Below are 25,236 nucleotides of genomic sequence, written 5' to 3'. Positions count from 1 at the left end.
CTATGCCTAGCAACCAGCTACTGAGACCATAGCAACGCCTTCTGACATCATAGCAACCAGCTTGCAGCACCTAGCAACCACCTACCAACACCTTAGCAACCACCTAAAATTGCATAGCAACACCATAGCAACCATCTAGCTATGCCTAGCAACCAGCTACTGAGACCATAGCAACGCCTTCTGACATCATAGCAACCAGCTTGCAGCACCTAGCAACCACCTACCCATACCTTAGCAACCACCTGGAATTGCATAGCAACACCATAGCAACCATCTAGCTATGCCTAGCAACCAGCAACTGAGACCATAGCAACGCCATCTGACATCATAGCAACCGACTTGCAGCACCTAGCAACCACCTACCAACACCTTAGCAACCACCTAGAATTGCATAGCAACACCATAGCAACCATCTAGCTATGCCTAGCAACCAGCTACTGAGACCTTAGCAACGCCTTCTGACATCATAGCAACCCACTTGCAGCACCTACCAACCACCTAGCAACACCTTAGCAACCACCTAGAATTGCATAGCAACACCATAGCAACCATCTAGCTATGCCTAGCAACCAGCTACTGAGACCATAGCAACGCCTTCTGACATCATAGCAACCAGCTTACAGCACCTAGCAACCACCTAGCAACACCTTAGCAACCACCTAGAATTGCATAGCAACACCATAGCAACCATCTAGCTATGCCTAGCAACCAGCTACTGAGACCATAGCAACGCCTTCTGACATCATAGCAACCCACTTGCAGCACCTAGCAACCACCTAGCAACACCTTAGCAAACACCTAGAATTGCATAGCAACACCATAGCAACCATCTAGCTATGCCTAGCAACCAGCTACTGAGACCATAGCAACGCCATCTGACATCATAGCAACCCACTTACAGCACCTAGCAACCACCTAGCAGCACCATAGCAACCACCAAAACATGCATAGCAACACCATAGCAACCATCTAGCTATGCCTAGCAACCAGCTACTGAGACCATAGCAACGCCTTCTGACATCATAGCAACCCACTTGCAGCACCTAGCAACCACCTAGCAACACCTTAGCAACCACCTATAATTGCATAGCAACACCATAGCAACCATCTAGCTATGCCTAGCAACCAGCTACTGAGACCATAGAAATGCCTTCTGACGCCATAGCAACCACCTTGCAGCACCTAGCAACCACCTAGCAACACCATAGCAACCACCTAGAATTGCATAGCATCACCATAGCAACCATCTAGCTATGCCTAGCAACCAGCTACTGAGACCATAGCAACGCCTTCTCACATCATAGCAACCCACTTGCAGCACCTAGTAACCACCTAGCAACTCCTTAGCAACCACCTAGAATTGCATAGCAACACCATAGCAACCATCTAGTTATTATTTATTATTCTTCCGTGATTTTCGGCAATTAATGCGGGTCGTACCGTAGCGTGCAGCCAGGCAAGCTATATGTCAAAAGTGAGTCCTTCATAGTGTGAGGTGTGCTATTACTTTTCTGCGCAGAATATGTTACCATGGCGACGTTATTCACGTTAAAACACACTTAAAATCCCATAGGAATGCATTGAATGCTAACTTTTACCTAGCATTAGCCATGTGAATAGTAGTAAGGCGCATCTTTTTTAATGGGAGTGAATGGCCCATTGACTTCAATGCATTTCAGTCAAAGTTGTCCCACTCGGCCAGCGTTCATACCAGAGCAACAAGACTTGGTATTCAACCTTAGGCCTCATCACCCAACACCCCAAGTCCAACATCTTGACCCGCACTCGTCTTTCATCCCTCGTTCTCTCCCATTGACTTCAATGCATTTCAGTCATAGTTTTACCACTCGGCCAGCATTCATACCATAACAACAAGACTCGGTATTCAAGCTTAGGCCTCATCACCCAACACATTAAGACCACCATCTTGACCCGCACTCGTTTTTCATCCCTCGTTCTCTCCCATTGACTTCAATGCATTTCAGTCAAAGTTTTCCCACTGGGCCAGTGTTCATACCACAGCAACAAGGCTCGGAATTCAACCTTAGGCCTCATCACCCAACACCCCAAGTCCAACATCTTGCCCCGCACTCGTCTTTCATCCCTCGTTCTCTCCCATTGGCTTCAATGCATTCCAGTCAAAGTTGTCCCACTCGGCCAGCGTTCATACCACAGCAACAAGACTCGGTATTCAACCTCAGGCCTCATCACCCAACACCCCAAGTCCAACATCTTGACCCGCACTCGTCTTTCATCCCTCGTTCTCTCCCATTGACTTCAATGCATTTCAGTCAAAGTTGTCCCACTCGGCCAGCATTCATACCACAGCAACAAGACTCGGTATTCAACCTCAGGCCTCATCACCCAACACCCCAAGTCCAACATCTTGACCCGCACTCGTCTTTCATCCCTCGTTCTCTCCCATTGACTTCAATGCATTTCAGTCAAAGTTGTCCCACTCGGCCAGCATTCATACCACAGCAACAAGACTCGGTATTCAACCTCAGGCCTCATCACCCAACACCCCAAGTCCAACATCTTGACCCGCACTCGTCTTTCATCCCTCGTTCTCTCCCATTGACTTCAATGCATTTCAGTCAAAGTTGTCCCACTCGGCCAGCGTTCATACCACAGCAACAAGACTTGGTATTCAACCTCAGTCCTCATCACCAAACACCTAGCAACTGCCTAGCAACCACCTAGCAACACCTTAGCAACTACCTAGAATTGCATAGCAACACCATAGCAACCATCTAGCTATGCGTAGCAACCAGCTACTGAGACCATAGCAACGCCTTCTGACATCATAGCAACCCACTTGCAGCACCTAGCAACCACCTAGCAACTCCTTAGCAACCACCTAGAATTGCATAGCAACACCATAGCAACCATCTAGCTATGCCTAGCAACCAGCTACTGAGACCATAGCAACGCCTTCTGACATAATAGCAACCCACTTGCAGCACCTAGCAACCACCTAGCAACACCTTAGCAACCACCTAGAATTGCATAGCAACACCATAGCAACCATCTAGCTATGCCTAGCAACCAGCTACTGAGACCATAGCAACGCCTTCTGACATCATAGCAACCCACTTGCAGCACCTAGCAACCACCTAGCAGCACCATAGCAACCACCAAAACATGCATAGCAACACCATAGCAACCATCGAGCTATGCCTAGCAACCAGCTACTGAGACCATAGCAACGCCTTCTGACATCATAGCAACCCACTTGCAGCACCTAGCAACCACCTAGCAACACCTTAGCAACCATCTATAATTGCATAGCAACACCATAGCAACCATCTAGATATGCCTAGCAACCAGCTACTGAGACCATGGCAACGCGTTCTGACATCATAGCAACCAACTTGCAGCACCTAGCAACCACCTAGCAACACCTTAGCAACCACCTAGAATTGCATAGCAACACCATAGCAACCACCTAGCTATGCCTAGCAACCAGCTACTGAGACCTTAGCAACGCCTTCTGACATCTTAGCAACCCACTTGCAGCACCTAGCAACCACCTAGCAACACCATAGCAACCACCTAGAATTGCATAGCAACACCATAGCAACCATCTAGCTATGCCTAGCAACCAGCTACTGAGACCATAGCAATGCCTTCTGACGCCATAACAAACACCTTGCAGCACCTAGCAACCACCATGCAACACCAAAGCAACCACCTAGCAACACCATAGCAACCATGTAGCAACGCCTAGCAACCAGCTACCAACACCCTTGCAATGCCTAATAACAACATTGCAACCACCTAGCAATGCCTAGCGGCACTACAGCAACCACCTAGCAGCACCATAGCACCAAACTAGCAACATCATAGCAATCACCTAGCAGTGCACAGACCAGCCACTTTATTAGTAGCACAGGCTCTTCCTCGGTCAGCAGAATAGGCCCATCTCAAAATTTCTTCAGGAATTTTCGTTTCTAGTATATTTATTATTATTCTTCCGTAGATTTTCGGCAATTAATGCGGGTCGTACCGTAGCGTGCAGCCAGGCAATCTATATATCAAAAGTGAGTCCTTGGTTGTGTGAGGTGTGCTATTACTTTTCTGCGCAGAATATGTTACCATGGCGACGTTATTCACGTTCAAACACACTTAAAATCCCATAGGAATGCATTAAATGCTAACTTTTACCTAGCATTAGCCTGACTAACCATGTGAATAGTAGTAAGGCGCATCTTTTTTCATGGGAGTGAATGGCCCATTGGCTTCAATGCATTTCAGTCAAAGTTGTCCCACTCGGCCAGCGTTCATACCAGAGCAACAAGACTTGGTATTCAACCTTAGGCCTCATCACCCAACACCCCAAGTCCACCATCTTGACCCGCACTCGTCTTTCATCCCTCGTTCTCTCCCATTGACTTCAATGCATTTCAGTCAAAGTTGTCCCACTCGGCCAGCATTCATACCACAGCAACAAGACTCGGTATTCAACCTTAGGCCTCATCACCCAACACCCCAAGTCCACCATCTTGACCCGCACTCGTCTTTCATCCCTCGTTCTCTCCCATTAACTTCAATGCATTTCAGTCAAAGTTTTCCCACTGGGCCAGTGTTCATACCACAGCAACAAGACTCGGTATTATACCGTAGGCCTCATCACTCAACACCCCAAGTCCACCATCTTGACCCGCACTCGTCTTTCATCCCTCGTTCTCTCCCATTGACTTCAATGCATTTCAATCAAAGTTTTGCAAATTAGCCAGTGTTAATGCCACAGCAACAAGACTTGGTATTCAACCTTAGGTCTCATCACCAAACACCTTAAGACCACCATCTTCACCCGCACTCGTCTTTCATCCCTCGTTCTCTCCCATTGACTTCAATAGATTTTAGTCAAAGTTTTCCTACTCGGCCAGGGTTTATGCCACAACAATAAGACTCGGTATTAAACCTCAGGCACCATCACCCAACACCTTAAGACCCTCATCCTGACCCGCACTCGTCTTTCATCCCTCGTTCTCTCCCATTGACTTCAATGCATTTCAATCAAAGTTTTGCCACTTGGCCAGTGTTAATGCCACAGCAACAACACTTGGTATTACACCTCAGGCATCATCACCAAACACATAGCAACTGCCTAGCAACCACCTAGCAACACCTTAGCAACTACCTACAATTTCATAGCAACACTTTAGCAACCATCTAGCTATGCCTAGCAACCAGCTACTGAGAACATAGCAACGCCTTCTGACATCATAGCAACCCACTTGCAGCACCTAGCAACCACCTAGCAACACCTTAGCAACCACCTAGAATTGCATAGCAACACCATAGCAACCATCTAGCTATGCCTAGCATCCAGCTACTGAGACCTTAGCAACGCCTTCTGACATCATAGCAACCCACTTGCAACACCTAGCAACCACCTAGCAACACCTTAGCAACCACCTTGAATTGCATAGCAACACCATAGCAACCACCTAGCTATGCCTAGCAACCAGCTACTGAGACCTTAGCAACGCCTTCTGACATCATTGCAACCCACTTGCAGCACCTAGCAACCACCTAGCAACACCTTAGCAACCACCTAGAATTGCATAGCAACACCATAGCAACCATCTAGCTATGCCTAGCAACCAGCTACTGAGACCATAGCAACGCCTTCTGACATCATAGCAACCAGCTTACAGCACCTAGCAACCACCTAGCAACACCTTAGCAACCACCTAGAATTGCATAGCAACACCATAGCAACCATCTAGCTATGCCTAGCAACCAGCTACTGAGACCATAGCAACGCCTTCTGACATCATAGCAACCCACTTGCAGCACCTAGCAACCACCTAGCAACTCCTTAGCAACCACCTATAATTGCATAGCAACACCATAGCAACCATCTAGCTATGCCTAGCAACCAGCTACTGAGACCATAGCAACGACTTCTGACATCATAGCAACCCACTTGCAGCACCTAGCATCCACCTAGCAACACCTTAGCAACCACCTAGAATTGCATAGCAACACCATAGCAACCACAGAAAATTGCATAGCAACACCATAGCAACCACCTAGCTATGCCTAGCAACCACCTAGCAACCAGCTACTGAGACCATAGTAACGCCTTCCGACAACATAGCAACCACCTAGCAACACCTTAGCAACCACCTAAAATTGCATAGCAACACCATAGCAACCACCTACTTATGCCTAGCAACCACCTAGCAACCAGCTACTGAGACCATAGCAACGCCTTCCGACACCATAGCAACACCTTAGCAACCACCGATAATTGCATAGCAACACCATAGCAACCATCTAGCTATGCCTAGCAACCAGCTACTGAGACCATAGCAACGCCTTCTGATGCCATAGCAACCACCTTGCAGCACCAAGCAACCACCATGCAACACCATAGTAACCACGTAGCAACGCCTAGCATCCAGCTGCCAACATCTTTGCAATGCCTAATAACAACATTGCAACCACCTAGCAATGCCTAGCGGCACTTCACTAACCACCTACCTGCACCGTACCACCTAACTTGCAAATCTTAGCAATCACCTAGCAGTGCACAGACCAGCCACTTTATTAGTAGCACAGGCTCTTCCTCGGTCAGCAGAATAGGCCCATCTCAAAATTTCTTCAGGAATTTTCGTTTCTAGTTATTATTATTATTCTTCCGTAGATTTTCGGCAATTAATGCGGGTCGTACCGTAACGTGCAGCCAGGCAATCTATATATCAAAAGTGAGTCCTTGGTTGTGTGAGGTGTGCTATTACTTTTCTGCGCAGAATATGTTACCATGGCGACGTTATTCACGTTAAAACACACTAAAAATCCCATAGGAATGCATTAAATGCTAACTTTTACCTAGCATTAGCCATGTGAATAGTAGTAAGGCGCATCTTTTTTCATGGGAGTGAATGGCCCATTGGCTTCAATGCATTTCAGTCAAAGTTGTCCCACTCGGCCAGCGTTCATACCACAGCAACAAGACTCGGTATTCAACCTTAGGCCTCATCACCCAACACCCCAAGTCCACCATCTTGACCCGCACTCGTCTTTCATCCCTCGTTCTCTCCCATTGACTTCAATACATTTTAGTCAAAGATTTCCTACTCGGCCAGTGTTCATACCACAGCAACAAGACTAGGAATTCAACCTTAGTCCTCATCACCAAACACCTCAAGACCACCATCTTCACCCGCACTCGTCTTTCATCCCTCGTTCTCTCCCATTGACTTCAATGCATTTCAGTCAAAGTTTTCCCACTGGGCCAACGTTTATGCCACAGCAACAAGATTCGGTATTCAACCTTAGGCCTCATCACCCAACACCACAAGTCCAACATCTTGACCCACACTCGTCTTTCATCCCTCGTTCTTTCCCATTGACTTCAATGCATTTCAGTCAAAGTTGTCCCTCTCGGCCAGCGTTCATACCACAGCAACAAGACTCGGTATTCAACCTTAGGCCTCATCACCCAACACCCCAAGTCCATCATCTTGACCCGCACTCGTCTTTCATCCCTCGTTCTCTCCCATTGACTTCAATGCATTTCAATCAAAGTTTTGCCACTTGGCCAGTGTTAATGCCACAGCAACAAGACTTGGTATTAAACCTCAGGCCTCATCACCAAACACATAGCAACTGCCTAGCAACCACCTAGCAACAGCTTAGCAACTACCTACAATTTCATAGCAACACCTTAGCAACCATCTAGCTATGCCTAGCAACCAGCTACTGAGACCATAGCAACACCTTCTGACAACATAGCAACCACCTAGCAACACCTTAGCAACCACCTAGAATTGCATAGCAACACCATAGCAACCATCTAGCTATGCCTAGCAACCAGCTACTGAAACCTTAGCAACGCCTTCTGACATCATAGCAACCCACTAGCAGCACCTAGCAACCACCTAGCAACACCTTAGCAACCACCTAGAATTGCATAGCAACACCATAGCAACCATCTAGCTATGCCTAGCAACCAGCTACTGAGACCATAGCAACGCCATCTGACAACATAGCAACCACCTAGCAACACCTTAGCAACCACCTAGAATTGCATAGCAACACCATAGCATCCATCTAGCTATGCCTAGCAACCAGCTACTGAGACCATAGCAACGCCTTCTGACATCATAGCAACCAGCTTGCAGCACCTAGCAACCACCTACCAACACCTTAGCAACCACCTAAAATTGCATAGCAACACCATAGCAACCATCTAGCTATGCCTAGCAACCAGCTACTGAGACCATAGCAACGCCTTCTGACATCATAGCAACCAGCTTGCAGCACCTAGCAACCACCTACCCATACCTTAGCAACCACCTAGAATTGCATAGCAACACCATAGCAACCAGCAACTGAGACCATAGCAACGCCATCTGACATCATAGCAACCGACTTGCAGCACCTAGCAACCACCTACCAACACCTTAGCAACCACCTATAATTGCATAGCAACACCATAGCAACCATCTAGCTATGCCTAGCAACCAGCTACTGAGACCTTAGCAACGCCTTCTGACATCATAGCAACCCACTTGCAGCACCTAGCAACCACCTAGCAACACCATAGCAACCACCAAAAAATGCATAGCAACACCATAGCAACCATTTAGCTATGCCTAGCAACCAGCTGCTGAGACCATAGCAAGGCCTTCTGATGCCATTGCAAACACCTTGCAGCACCTAGCAACCACCATGCAACACCATAGCAACCATGTAGCAACGCCTAGCAACCAGCTACCAACACCCTTGCAATGCCTAATAACAACATTGCAACCACCTAGCAATGCCTAGCGGCACTACAGCAACCGCCTAGCAGCACCATAGCACCAAACTAGCAACATCATAGCAATCACCTAGCAGTGCACAGACCAGCCACTTTATTAGTAGCACAGGCTCTTCCTCGGTCAGCATAATAGGCCCATCTCAAAATTTCTTCAGGAATTTTCGTTTCTAGTTATTATTTATTATTATTCTTCCGTGATTTTCGGCAATTAATGCGGGTCGTACCGTAGCGTGCAGCCAGGCAATCTATATATCAAAAGTGAGTCCTTGGTTGTGTGAGGTGTGCTATTACTTTTCTGCGCAGAATATGTTACCATGGCGACGTTATTCACGTTCAAACACACTTAAAATCCCATAGGAATGCATTAAATGCTAACTTTTACCTAGCATTAGCCATGTGAATAGTAGTAAGGCGCATCTTTTTTCATGGGAGTGAATGGCCCATTGGCTTCAATGCATTTCAGTCAAAGTTGTCCCACTCGGCCAGCGTTCATACCAGAGCAACAAGACTCGGTATTCAACCTCAGGCCTCATCACCCAACGCCCCAAGTCCACCATCTTGACCCGCACTCGTCTTTCATCCCTCGTTCTCTCCCATTGACGTCAATAGATTTTAGTCAAAGTTTTCCTACTCGGCCAGGGTTTATGCCACAACAATAAGACTCGGTATTAAACCTCAGGCACCATCACCCAACACCTTAAGACCCCCATCCTGACCCGCACTCGTCTTTCATCCCTCGTTCTCTCCCATTGACTTCAATAGATTTTAGTCAAAGTTTTCCTACTCGGCCAGAGTTCATACCACAGCAACAAGACTAGGAATTCAACCTTAGGCCTCATCACCAAACACCTTCAGACCACCATCCTGACCCGCACTCGTCTTTCATCCCTTGTTCTCGCCCATTGACTTTAATGCATTTCAGTCAAAGTTTTCCCACTTGGCCAGTGTTAATGCCACAGCTACAAGACTTCGTATTAAACCTCAGGCCTCATCACCAAACACATAGCTACTGCCTAGCAACCACCTAGCAACACCTTAGCAACCACCTAGAATTGCATAGCAACACCATAGCAACCATCTAGCTATGCCTAGCAACCAGCTACTGAGCCCATAGCAACACCTTCTGACAACATAGCAACCACCTAGCAACACCTTAGCAACCACCTAGAATTGCATAGCAACACCATAGCAACCATCTAGCTATGCCTAGCAACCAGCTACTGAGACCATAGCAACGACTTCTGACATCATAGCAACCCACTTGCAGCACCTAGCATCCACCTAGCAACACCTTAGCAACCACCTAGAATTGCATAGCAACACCATAGCAACCATCTAGCTATGCCTAGCAACCAGCTACTGAGACCATAGCAACGACAGCTGACATCATAGCAACCCACTTGCAGCACCTAGCATCCACCTAGCAACACCTTAGCAACCACCTAGAATTGCATAGCAACACCATAGCAACCATCTAGCTATGCCTAGCAACCAGCTACTGAGACCTTAGCAACGCCTTCTGACATCATAGCAAACCACTTGCAGCACCTAGCAACCACCTAGCAACACCTTAGCAACCACCTAGAATTTCATAGCAACACCATAGCAACCATCTAGCTATGCCTAGCAACCAGCTACTGAGACCATAGCAACGCCTTCTGACATCATAGCAACCAACTTGCAGCACCTAGCAACCACCTAGCAACACCTTAGCAACAACCTAGAATTGCATAGCAACACCATAGCAACCATCTAGCTATGCCTAGCAACCAGCTACTGAGACCGTAGCAACACCTTCTGACAACATAGCAACCACCTAGCAACACCTTAGCAACCACCTAGAATTGCATAGCAACCATCTAGCTATGCCTAGTAACCAGCTACTGAGACCATAGCAACGCCTTCTGACATCATAGCAACCCACTTGCAGCACCTAGGAACCACCTAGCAACACCTTAGCAACCACCTATAATTGCATAGCAACACCATAGCAACCATCTAGCTATGCCTAGCAACCAGCTACTGAGACCATAGCAATGCCTTCTGACATCATAACAACCCACTTGCAGCACCTAGCAACCACCTAGCAACACCTTAGCAACCACCTATAATTGCATAGCAACACCATAGCAACCATCTAGCTATGCCTAGCAACCAGCTACTGAGACCATAGCAATGCCTTCTGACATCATAACAACCCACTTGCAGCACCTAGCAACCACCTAGCAACACCTTAGCAACCACCTAGAATTGCATAGCAACACCATAGCAACCATCTATCTATGCCTAGCAACCAGCTACTGAGACCATAGCAATGCCTTATGACACCATAGCAACCACCTTGCAACAGCTAGCAACCACCTAGGAACACCATAGCAACCACCCAAAAATGCATAGCAACACCATAGCAACCATTTAGTTATGCCTAGCAACCAGCTACTGAGACCATAGCAATGCCTTCTGATGCCATAGCAAACACCTTGCAGCACCTAGCAACCACCATGCAACACCATAGCAACCACCTATAATTGCATAGCAACAACATAGCAACCACGTAGCAATGCCTAGCAACCAGCTACCAACACACTTGTAATGCCTAATAACAACATTGCAACCACCTAGCAATGCCTAGCGGCACTTCGGTAACCACCTAGCAGCACAGTAGCAACTAACTTGCAAATCTTAGCAATCACCTAGCAGTACACAGACCAGCCATTTTAATAGTAGCACAGGCTCTTCCACGGTCAGCGGAATAGGCCCATCTCAAAATTTCTTCAGGAATTTTCGTTTCTAGTTATTATTATTATTCTTCCGTAGATTTTCGGCAATTAATGCGGGTCCTACCGTAGCGTGCAGCCAGGCAATCTATATATCAAAAGTGAGTCCTTGGTTGTGTGAGGTGTGCTATTACTTTTCTGCGCAGAATATGTTACCATGGCGACGTTATTCACGTTAAAACACACTAAAAATCCCATAGGAATGCATTAAATGCTAACTTTTACCTAGCATTAGCCATGTGAATAGTAGTAAGGCGCATCTTTTTTCATGGGAGTGAATGGCCCATTGGCTTCAATGCATTTCAGTCAAAGTTGTCCCACTCGGCCAGCGTTCATGCCACAGCAACAAGACTCGTTATTCAACCTTAGGCCTCATCACCCAACACCCCAAGTCCACCATCTTGACCCGCACTCATCTTTCATCCCTCGTTCTCTCCCATTGACTTCAATGTATTTCAGTCAAAGTTTTGTCACTTGGCCAGTGTTAATGCCACAGCAACAAGACTTGTAATTCAACCTTAGGCCTCATCACCCAACACCCCAAGTCCACCATCTTCACCTGCACTCGTCTTTCATCCCTCGTTCTCTTGCATTGACTTCAATACATTTCAGTCAAAGTTTTCCCACTCGGCCAGCGTTCATACCACAGCAACAAGACTCGGTATTCAACCTCAGGCCTCATCACCAAATACATAGCAACTGCCTAGCAACCACCTAGGAACACCTTAGCAACACCTTAGCAACCATCTAGCTATGCCTAGTTATGGGCCTATTCATGTAATGAAAGGCCCATATTGTTCTTCACCTAGTAAACTACATTTTGCCAATTTGCGCTGAGCCCGTGAAAGGCACGGAGCTCACTTTGGTGCCAAATCGTAGGGCTTACTTAGCTGCACGGATTGACATATCGTTTGTCTCCGTACTGCTTACGGATTGCGTGCAATTGCCTCTCAAAGTCGAAAAAAAACTTTATTATGGGCCTATTCATGTAATGAAAGGCCCATATTGTTCTTCACCTAGTAAACTACATTTTGCCAATTTGCGCTGAGCCCGTGAAAGGCACGGAGCTCACTTTGGTGCCAAATCGTAGGGCTTACTTAGCTGCACGGATTGACATATCGTTTGTCTCCGTACTGCTTACGGATTGCGTGCAATTGCCTCTCAAAGTCGAAAAAAAAACTTTATTATTATTTATTATGGGCCTATTCATGTAATGAAAGGCCCATATTGTTCTTCACCTAGTAAACTACATTTTGCCAATTTGCGCTGAGCCCGTGAAAGGCACGGAGCTCATTTTGGTGCCAAATCGTAGGGCCTGCTTAGCTGGACGGATTGACATATCTTTTGTCTCTGTACTCCTTACGGATTGCGTGCAATCGCCTCTCAAACACGAAAAAAAAACTTTATTATTATTATTCTTCCGTGATTTTCGGCAATTAATGCGGGTCGTACCGTAGCATGCAGCCAGGTAATCTATATATCAAAAGTGAGTCCTTCATGGTGTGAGGTGTGCTATTACTTTTCTGCGCAGAATATGTTACCATGGTGACGTTATTCATGTTAAAACACACTAAAAATCCCATAGGAATGCATTGAATGCTAACTTTTACCTAGCATTAGCCTATACCTAACTAACCATGTCAATAGTAGTAAGGATCGTCTTATTTCATGGCAGTGAATGGCCCATTGACTTCAATGCATTTCAGTCAAAGTTGTCCCACTCGGCCAGCGTTCATACCACAGCAACAAGACTCGGTATTCAACCTTAGGCCTCATCACCCAACACCCCAAGTCCAACATCTTGACCCGCACTCATTTTTCATCCCTCGTTCTCTCCCATTGACTTCAATGCATTTCAGTCAAAGTTTTCCTACTCGGCCAGCGTTCATACCACAGCAACAAGACTCGATATTCAACCTTAGGCCTCATCACCCAACAACCCAAGACCACCATCCTGACCCGCACTCGTCTTTCATCCCTCGTTCTCTCCCATTGACTTCAATGCATTTCAGTCTAAGTTGTCCCACTCGGACAGCGTTCATACCACAGCAACAACACTCGGTATTCAACCTTAGGCCTCATCACCCAACACCCCAAGTCCAACATCTTGCCCCGCACTCGTCTTTCATCCCTCGTTCTCTCCCATTGACTTCAATGCATTTCAGTCAAAGTTGTCCCACTCGGCCAGCGTTCATACCACAGCAACAAGACTCAGTATTCAATCTTAGGCCTCATCACCCAACACCCCAAGTGTACCATCTTGACCCGCACTCGCCTTTCATCCCTCGTTCTCTCCCATTGACTTCAATGTATTTCAATCAAAGTTTTGCCACTTGGCCAGTGTTAATGCCACAGCAACAAGACTTGGTATTACACCTCAGACCTCACCATCAAACACATAGCAACTGCCTAGCAACCACCTAGCAACACCTTAGCAACTACCTACAATTTCATAGCAACACCTTAGCAACCATCTAGCTATGCCTAGCAACCAGCTACTGAGCCCATAGCAACACCTTCTGACAACATAGCAACCACCTAGCAACACCTTAGCAACCACCTAGAATTGCATAGCAACACCATAGCAACCATCTAGCTATGCCTAGCAACCAGCTACTGAGACCATAGCAACTCCATCTGACATCATAGCAACCCACTTGCAGCACCTAGCAACCACCTAGCAACACCTTAGCAACCACCAATAATTCCATAGCAACACCATAGCAACCATCTAGCTATGCCTGGCAACCAGCTACTGAGCCCATAGCAACACCTTCTGACAACATAGCAACCACCTAGCAACACCTTAGCAACCACCTATAATTCCATAGCAACACCATAGCAACCATCTAGGTATGCCTAGCAACCAGCTACTTAGACCTTAGCAACACCTTCTGAGGCCATAGCAACCACCTTTCAGCAGCTAGTAACCACCTAGCAACACCATAGCAACCACCAAAAAATGCATAGCAACACCATACCAACCATTTAGCTATGCCTAGCAACCAGCTGCTGAGACCATAGCAAGGCCTTCTGATGCCATTGCAAGCACCTTGCAGCACCTAGCAACCACCATGCAACACCATAGCAACCATATAGCAACGCCTAGCAACCAGCTACCAACACCCTTGCAATGCCTAATAACAACATTGCAACCACCTAGCAATGCCTAGCGGCACTACAGCAACCGCCTGGCAGCACCATAGCACCAAACTAGCAACATCATAGCAATCACCTAGCAGTGCACAGACCAGCCACTTTATTAGTAGCACAGGCTCTTCCTCGGTCAGCAGAATAGGCCCATCTCAAAATTTCTTCAGGAATTTTCGTTTCTAGTTATTATTATTATTCTTCCGTGATTTTCGGCAATTAATGCGGGTCGTACCGTAGCGTGCAGCCAGGCAATCTATATATCAAAAGTGAGTCCTTCATGGTGTGAGGTGTGCTATTACTTTTCTGCGCAGAATATGTTACCATGGCGACGTTATTCACGTTAAAACACACTTAAAATCCCATAGGAATGCACTGAATGCTAACTTTTACCTAGCATTAGCCATGTGAATAGTAGTAAGGCGCATCTTTTTTCATGGGAGTGAATGGCCCATTGACTTCAATGCATTTCAGTCAAAGTTGTCCCACTCGGCCAGCGTTCATACCAGAGCAACAAGACTCGGTATTCAACCTTAGGCCTCATCAACCAACACCGCAAGTCCAACATCTTGACCCGCACTCGTCTTTCATCCCTCGTTCCCTCCCATTGACTTCAATGCATTTCAGTCAAAGTTTTCCCATTCGTCCAGCGTTCATACCACTGCAACAAGACTTCATATTCACCCTTAGGCCTCATCACCCAACGCCCCAAGTCCACCATCTTGACCCGCACTCGTCTTTCATCCCTCGTTCTCTCCCATTGACTTCAATGCATTTCAGTCAAAGTTTTCCTATTCGGCCAGCGTTCATACCACTGCAACAAGACTAGGTATTCAACCTCAGGCCTCATCACCCAACACCGCAACACCACCATCTTGACCCGCACTCGTCTTTCATCCCTCGTTCCCTCCCATTGACTTCAATGCATTTTAGTCAAAGTTTTCCCATTCGTCCAGCGTTCATACCACTGCAACAAGACTTCATATTCACCCTTAGGCCTCATCACCCAACGCCCCAAGTCCACCATCTTGACCCGCACTCGTCTTTCATCCCTCGTTCTCTCCCATTTACTTCAATGCATTTCAATCAAAGTTTTGCCACTTGGCCAGTGTTAATGCCACAGCAACAAGACTTGGTATTACACCTCAGGCCTCATCACCAAACACATAGCAACTGCCTAGCAACCACCTAGCAACACCTTAGCAACTACCTACAATTTCATAGCAACACCTTAGCAACCATCTAGCTATGCCTAGCAACCAGCTACTGAGACCATAGCAACACCTTCTGACATCATAGCAACCCACTTGCAGCACCTAGCAACCACCTAGCAACACCTTAGCAACCACCTATAATTGCATAGCAACACCATAGCAACCATCTAGCTATGCCTAGCATCCAGCTACTGAGACCTTAGCAACGCCTTCTGACATCATAGCAACCAGCTTGCAGCACCTAGCAACCACCTAGCAACACCTTAGCAGCCACCTACAATTGCATAGCAACACCATAGCAACCATCTAGCTATGCCTATCAACCAGATACTGAGACCATAGCAACGCCTTCTGATATCATAGCAACCCGCTTGCAGCACCTAGCAACCACCTAGCAACACCTTAGCAACCACCTATAATTGCATAGCAACACCATAGCAACCATCTAGGTATGCCTAGCAACCAGCTACTGAGACCATAGCAACGCCTTCTGACATCATAGCAACCAGCTTGCAGCACCTAGCAACCACCTAGCAACACCTTAGCAACCACCTATAATTGCATAGCAACACCATAGCAACCATCTATCTATGCCTAGCAACCAGCTACTGAGACCATAGCAACGCCTTCTGATATCATAGCAACCCGCTTGCAGCACCTAGCAACCACCTAGCAACACCTTAGCAACCACCTATAATTGCATAGCAACACCATAGCAACCATCTAGCTTTGCTTAGCAACCAGCTACTGAGACCATAGCAACAACTTCTGATATCATAGCAACGCACTTGCAGCACCTAGCAACCACCTAGCAACACCATAGCAACCACCTAGAATTGCATAGCAACACCATAGCAACCATCTATCTATGCCTAGCAACCAGCTACTGAGACCATAGCAATGCCTTCTGACATCATAGCAACCACCTTGCAGCAGCTAGTAACCACCTAGCAACACCATAGCAACCACCAAAAAATGCCTAGCAACACCATCGGAACCATTTAGCTATGCCTAGCAACCAGCTGCTGAGACCATAGCAAGGCCTTCTGATGCCATTGCAAACACCTTGCAGCACCTAGCAACCACCTTGCAACACCATACAACCATGTAGCAACGCCTAGCAACCAGCTACCAACACCCTTGCAATGCCTATTAACAAAATTGCAACCACCTAGCAATGCCTAGCGGCACTACAGCAACCGCCTAGCAGCACCATAGCACCAAACTAGCAACATCATAGCAATCACCTAGCAGTGCACAGACCAGCCACTTTATTAGTAGCACAGGCTCTTCCTCGGTCAGCAGAATAGGCCCATCTCAAAATTTCTTCAGGAATTTTCGTTTCTAGTTTATTATGGGCCTATTCATGTAATGAAAGGCCCATATTGTTCTTCACCTAGTAAACTACATTTTGCCAATTTGCGCTGAGCCCGTGAAAGGCACGGAGCTCACTTTGGTGCCAAATCGTAGAGCTTGGTTAGCTGGACGGATTGACATATTGATTGTCTCCGTAATCCTTACGGATTGCGTGCAATTCCCTCTCAAAGTCGAAAAAAAACTTTATTATTTATTATTATTCTTCCGTGATTTTCGGCAATTAATGCGGGTCGTACCGTAGCGTGCAGCCAGGCAATCTATATATCAAAAGTGAGTCCTTCATGGTGTGAGGTGTGCTATTACTTTTCTGCGCAGAATATGTTACCATGGCGACGTTATTCACGTTCAAACACACTTAAAATCCCATAGGAATGCATTGAATGCTAACTTTTACCTAGCATTAGCCTGATAACCATGTGAATAGTAGTAAGGCGCATCTTTTTTCATGGGAGTGAATGGCCCATTGGCTTCAATGCATTTCAGTCAAAGTTGTCCCACTCGGCCAGCGTTCATACCAGAGCAACAAGACTCGGTATTCAACCTCAGGCCTCATCACCCAACACCCCAAGTCCAACATCTTGACCCGCACTCGTCTTTCATCCCTCGTTCTCTCCCATTGACTTCAATGCATTTCAGTCAAAGTTGTCCCACTCGGCCAGCGTTCATACCACAGCAACAAGACTCGGTATTCAACCTCAGGCCTCATCACCCAACACCCCAAGTCCAACATCTTGACCCGCACTCGTCTTTCATCCCTCGTTCTCTCCAATTGACTTCAATGCATTTCAGTCAAAGTTGTCCCACTCGGCCAGCGTTCATACCACAGCAACAAGACTCGGTATTCAACCTCAGGCCTCATCACCCAACACCCCAAGTCCACCATCTTCACCCGCACTCGTCTTTCATCCCTCGTTCTCTCCCATTGACTTCAATGCATTTCAGTCAAGGTTGTCCCACTCGGCCAGCGTTCATCCCACAGCAACAAGACTCGGTATTCAACCTCAGGCCTCATCACCCAACACCCCAAGTCCACCATCTTGACCCGCACTCGTCTTTCATCCCTCGTTCTCTCCCATTGACTTCAATGCATTCCAGTCAAAGTTGTCCCACTCGGCCAGCGTTCATACCAGAGCAACAAGACTTGGTATTCAACCTTAGGCCTCTTCACCCAACACCCCAAGTCCAACACCTTGACCCGCACTCGTCTTTCATCCCTCGTTCTCTCCCATTGACTTCAATGCATTTCGGTCAAAGTTTTCCTACTAGGCCAGGGTTTATGCCACAACAATAAGACTCGTTATAAAACCTCAGGCACCATCACCCAACACCTTAAGACCCCCATCCTGACCCGCACTCGTCCTTCATCCCTCGTTCTCTCACATTGACTTCAATGCATTTCTGTCAAAGTTTCATTTTTTGGCCAATACTTCTGCCACAGCAACAAGACTAAATAATTAAATCAATAAGTAAAAGCACCAGCTCTTCCTCGGTCAGCAGAATAGGCCCATCTCAAAATTTCTTCAGGAATTTTCGTTTCTAGTTATTATTATTATTCTTCCGTGATTTTCGGCAATTAATGCGGGTCGTACCGTAGCGTGCAGCCAGGCAATCTATATATCAAAAGTGAGTCCTTGGTTGTGTGAGGTGTGCTATTACTTTTCTGCGCAGAATATGTTACCATGGCGACGTTATTCACGTTAAAACACACTTAAAATCCCATAGGAATGCATTGAATGCTAACTTTTACCTAGCATTAGCCTGACTAACCATGTGAATAGTAGTAAGGCGCATCTTTTTTCATGGGAGTGAATGGCCCATTGACTTCAATGCATTTCAGTCAAAGTTGTCCCACTCGGCCAGCGTTCATACCACAGCAACAAGACTCGGAATTCAACCTTAGGCCTCATCACCCAACACCCCAAGTCCAACATCTTGACCCGCACTCGTCTTTCATCCCTCGTTCTCTCCCATTGACTTCAATGCATTTCAGTCAAAGTTGTCCCACTTGGCCAGCGTTCATACCACAGCAACAAGACTCGGTATTCAAGCTCAGGCCTCATCACCCAACACCACAAGTCCACCATCTTGACCCGCACTCGTCTTTCATCCCTCTTTCTCTCCCATTGACTTCAATGCATTTCAGTCAAAGTTGTCCCACTCGGCCAGCGTTCATACCACAGCAACAAGACTAGGTATTCAACCTAAGGCCTCATCACCCAACACCCCAAGTCCACCATCTTGACCCGCACTCGTCTTTCATCCCTCGTTCTCTCCCATTGACTTCAATGCATTTCAGTCAAAGTTTTCCCACTGGGCCAACGTTCATACCACAGCAACAAGACTCGGTATTTAACCTTAGGCCTCATCACCCCACACCCCAAGTCCAACATCTTGACCCGCACTCGTCTTTCATCCCTCGTTCTCTCCCATTGACTTCAATGCATTTCAGGCAAAGTATTGTCACTTAGCCAGTGTTAATGCCACAGCAACAAGACTTGTAATTCAACCTTAGGCCTCATCACCCAACACCCCAAGTCCAACATCTTGACCCACACTCGTCTTTCATTCCTCGTTCTCTCCCATTGACTTCAATGCATTTCAGTCATAGTTTTACCACTCGGCCAGCATTCATACCATAACAACAAGACTGGGTATTCAAGCTTAGGCCTCATCACCCAACACATTAAGACCACCATCTTGACCCGCACTACTTTTTCATCCCTCGTTCTCTCCCATTGACTTCAATGCATTTCAGTCAAAGTTTTCCCACTGGGCCAGTGTTCATCCCACAGCAACAAGACTCGGTATTATACCGTAGGCCTCATCACTCAACACCGCAAGTCCAACATCTTGACCCGCACTCGTCTTTCATCTCTCGTTCTCTCCCATTGACTTCAATGCATTTCTGTCAAAGTTTCATTATTTGGCCACTACTTTTGCCACAGCTACAAGACTGAATAATTAAATCAATAAGTAAAAGCAACAGCTCTTCCTCGGTCAGCATAATAGGCCCATCTCAAAATTTCTTCAGGAATTTTCGTTTCTAGTTATTATTTATTATTCTTCCGTGATTTTCGGCAATTAATGCGGGTCGTACCGTAGCGTGCAGCCAGGCAAGCTATATGTCAAAAGTGAGTCCTTCATAGTGTGAGGTGTGCTATTACTTTTCTGCGCAGAATATGTTACCATGGCGACGTTATTCACGTTAAAACACACTTAAAATCCCATAGGAATGCATTGAATGCTAACTTTTACCTAGCATTAGCCATGTGAATAGTAGTAAGGCGCATCTTTTTTAATGGGAGTGAATGGCCCATTGACTTCAATGCATTTCAGTCAAAGTTGTCCCACTCGGCCAGCGTTCATACCAGAGCAACAAGACTTGGTATTCAACCTTAGGCCTCATCACCCAACACCGCAAGTCCAACATCTTGACCCGCACTCGTCTTTCATCCCTCGTTCTCTCCCATTGACTTCAATGCATTTCAGTCATAGTTTTACCACTCGGCCAGCATTCATACCATAACAACAAGACTCGGTATTCAAGCTTAGGCCTCATCACCCAACACATTAAGACCACCATCTTGACCCGCACTCGTTTTTCATCCCTCGTTCTCTCCCATTGACTTCAATGCATTTCAGTCAAAGTTTTCCCACTGGGCCAGTGTTCATACCACAGCAACAAGGCTCGGAATTCAACCTTAGGCCTCATCACCCAACACCCCAAGTCCACCATCCTGACCCGCACTCGTCTTTCATCCCTCGTTCTCTCCCATTGACTTCAATGCATTTCTGTCAAAGTTTCATTATTTGGCCACTACTTCTGCCACAGCTACAAGACTGAATAATTAAATCAATAAGTAAAAGCAACAGCTCTTCCTCGGTCAGCAGAATAGGCCCATCTCAAAATTTCTTCAGGAATTTTCGTTTCTAGTTATTATTATTATTCTTCCGTAGATTTTCGGCAATTAATGCGGGTCGTACCGTAGCGTGCAGCCAGGCAATCTATATATCAAAAGTGAGTCCTTGGTTGTGTGAGGTGTGCTATTACTTTTCTGCGCAGAATATGTTACCATGGCGACGTTATTCACGTTAAAACACGCTAAAAATCCCATAGGAATGCATTAAATGCTAACTTTTACCTAGCATTAGCCATGTGAATAGTAGTAAGGCGCGTCTTTTTTCATGGGAGTGAATGGCCCATTGGCTTCAATGCATTTCAGTCAAAGTTGTCCCACTCGGCCAGCGTTCATACCAGAGCAACAAGACTTGGTATTCAACCTTAGGCCTCATCACCCAACACCCCAAGTCCAACATCTTGACCCGCACTCGTCTTTCATCCCTCGTTCTCTCCCATTGACTTCAATGCATTTCAGTCAAAGTTTTCCCACTGGGCCAGCGTACATACTACAGCAACAAGACTCGGTATTCAACCTCAGGCCTCATCACCCAACGCCCCAAGTCCACCATCTTGACCCGCACTCGTCTTTCATCCCTCATTCTCTCCCATTGACTTCAATAGATTTTACTCAAAGTTTTCCTACTCGGCCAGGGTTTATGCCACAACAATAAGACTCGGTATTAAACCTCAGGCACCATCACCCAACACCTTAAGACCCCCATCCTGACCCGCACTCGTCTTTCATCCCTCGTTCTCTCCCATTGACTTCAATGCATTTCAGTCAAAGTTTTCCTACTGGCCCAGCGTTCATACCACAGCAACAAGACTCGGTATTCAACCTTAGGCCTCATCACCCAACACCCCAAGTCCACCATCTTGACCCGCACTCGTCTTTCATCCCTCGTTCTCTCCCATTGACTTCAATGCATTTCAGTCAATGTTGTCCCACTGGGCCAGCGTTCATACCACAGCAACAAGACTTGGTATTCAACCTTAGGCCTCATCACACAACACCTTAAGACCACCATCCTGACCCGTACTCGTCTTTCATCCCTCATTCTCTCCTATTGACATCAATGCATTTCTGTCAAAGTTTCCCTATTTGTCCACTGCTCCTCTCACTTCTACAAGACTAAATAATTAAATCAATAAGTAAAGGCACCTGCTCTTCCTCGGTCAGCAGAATAGGCCCATCTCAAAATTTCTTCAGGAATTTTCGTTTCTAGTTATTATTATGGGCCTATTCATGTAATGAAAGGCCCATATTACTCTTCACCTAGTAAATTACATTTTGCCAATTTGCGCTGAGCCCGTGAAAGGCACGGAGCTCACTTTGGTGCCAAATCGTAGGGCTTACTTAGCTGCACGGATTGACATATCGTTTGTCTCCGTACTGCTTACGGATTGCGTGCAATTGCCTCTCAAAGTCGAAAAAAAAACTTTATTATTATTTATTTATTATGGGCCTATTCATGTAATGAAAGGCCCATATTGTTCTTCACCTAGTAAATTACATTTTGCCAATTTGCGCTGAGCCTGTGAAAGGCATGGAGCTCACGTTGGGGCCAAATCGTAGGGCTTACCTTGCCGGACTGATTGACATATCGTTTGTCTCCGTACTGCTTACGGATTGCGTGCAATTCCCTCTCAAAGTGGAAAAAAAACTTTATTATTTATTATTTATTATTATTATTCTTCCGTGATTTTCGGCAATTAATGCGGGTCGTGCCGTAGCGTGCAGCCAGGCAAGCTATATATCAAAAGTGAGTCCTTCATGGTGTGAGGTGTGCTATTACTTTTCTGCGCAGAATATGTTACCATGGCGACGTTATTCACGTTAAAACACACTTAAAATCCCATAGGAATGCATTGAATGCTAACTTTTACCTAGCATTAGCCTGACTAACCATGTGAATAGTAGTAAGGCGCAACTTTTTTCATGGGAGTGAATGGCCCATTCACTTCAATGCATTTCAGTCAAAGTTTTCCCACTCGGCCAGCGTTCATAATACAGCAACAAGACTCGGTATTCAACCTTAGGCCTCATCACCCAACACCCCAAGTCCACCATCTTGACCCGCACTCGTCTTTCATCCCTCGTTCTCTCCCATTGACTTCAATACATTTTAGTCAAAGTTTTCCTACTCGGCCAGCGTTCATACCACAGCAACAAGACTCGATATTGAACCTTAGACCTCATCAGGCAACACCCCAAGTCCAACATCTTGACCCGCACTCGTCTTTCATCCCTCGTTCTCTCCCATTGACTTCAATGCATTTCAGTCAAAGTTTTCCCACTGGGCCAACGTTTATGCCACAGCAACAAGACTCGGTATTAAACCTTAGGCCTCATCATCCAACACCACAAGTCCAACATCTTCACCCGCACTCGTCTTTCATCCCTCGTTCTTTCCCATTGACTTCAATGCATTTCAGTCAAAGTTGTCCCACTCGGCCAGCGTTCATACCAGAGCAACAAGACTTGGTATTCAACCTTAGGCCTCATCACCGAACACCCCAAGTCCAACATCTTGCCCCGCACTCATCTTTCATCCCTCGTTCTCTCCCATTGACTTCAATGCATTTCAGTCAAAGTTTTCCCACTGGGCCAACGTTTATGCCACAGCAACAAGACTCGGTATTAAACCTTAGGCCTCATCATCCAACACCACAAGTCCAACATCTTCACCCGCACTCGTCTTTCATCCCTCGTTCTTTCCCATTGACTTCAATGCATTTCAGTCAAAGTTTTCCCACTGGGCCAGCGTTCATACCACAGCAACAAGACTCGGTATTCAACCTTAGGCCTCATCACCCAACACCCCAAGTCCAACATCTTGACCCACACTCGTCTTTCATCCCTCGTTCTCTCCCATTGACTTTAATGCATTTCAGTCAAAGTTCTCCCACTCGGCCAGCGTTCATACCACAGCAACAAGACTCGTTATTCAACCTTAGGCCTCATCACGCAACACCTTAAGTCCACCATCTTGACCCGCACTGGTCTTTCATCCCTCGTTCTCTCCCATTGACTTCAATTCATTTCAGTCAAAGTTTTCCCACTGGGCCAACGTTTATGCCACAGCAACAAGATTCGGTATTCAACCTTAGGCCTCATCACCCAACACCACAAGTCCAACATCTTGACCCACACTCGTCTTTCATCCCTCGTTCTTTCCCATTGACTTCAATGCATTTCAGTCAAAGTTGTCCCTCTCGGCCAGCGTTCATACCACAGCAACAAGACTCGGTATTCAACCTTAGGCCTCATCACCCAACACCCCAAGTCCACCATCTTGACCCGCACTCGTCTTTCATCCCTCGTTCTCTCCCATTGACTTCAATGCATTTTGGTCAAAGTTTCATTATTTGGCCACTGCTCCTGCCACAGCTACAAGACTAAATAATTAAATTAATAAGTAAAAGCACCAGCTCTTCCCCGGTCAGCAGAATAGGCCCATCTCAAAATTTCTTCAGGAATTTTCGTTTCTAGTTATTATTATTATTCTTCCGTGATTTTCGGCAATTAATGCGGGTCGTACCGTAGCGTGCAGCCAGGCAATCTATATATCAAAAGTGAGTCCTTCATGGTGTGAGGTGTGCTATTACTTTTCTGCGCAGAATATGTTACCATGGCGACGTTATTCACGTTAAAACACACTTAAAATCCCATAGGAATGCATTGAATGCTAACTTTTACCTAGCATTAGCCTGACTAACCATGTGAATAGTAGTAAGGCGCATCTTTTTACATGGGAGTGAATGGCCCATTGGCTTCAATGCATTCCAGTCAAAGTTGTCCCACTCGGCCAGCGTTCATACCACTGCAACAAGACTCGGTATTCAACCTTAGGCCTCATCACCCAACACCCCAAGTCCAACATCTTGACCCGCACTCGTCTTTCATCCCTCGTTCTCTCCCATTGGCTTCAATGCATTCCAATCAAAGTTGTCCCACTCGGCCAGCGTTCATAGCACAGCAACAAGACTCGGTATTCAACCTCAGGCCTCATCACCCAACACCCCAAGTCCAAC

This window comes from Paramormyrops kingsleyae, chromosome 1 (assembly GCF_048594095.1).
Source record: "Paramormyrops kingsleyae isolate MSU_618 chromosome 1, PKINGS_0.4, whole genome shotgun sequence".
NCBI lineage: Eukaryota > Metazoa > Chordata > Actinopteri > Osteoglossiformes > Mormyridae > Paramormyrops > Paramormyrops kingsleyae.
This window is presented reverse-complemented; position numbering follows the sequence as displayed.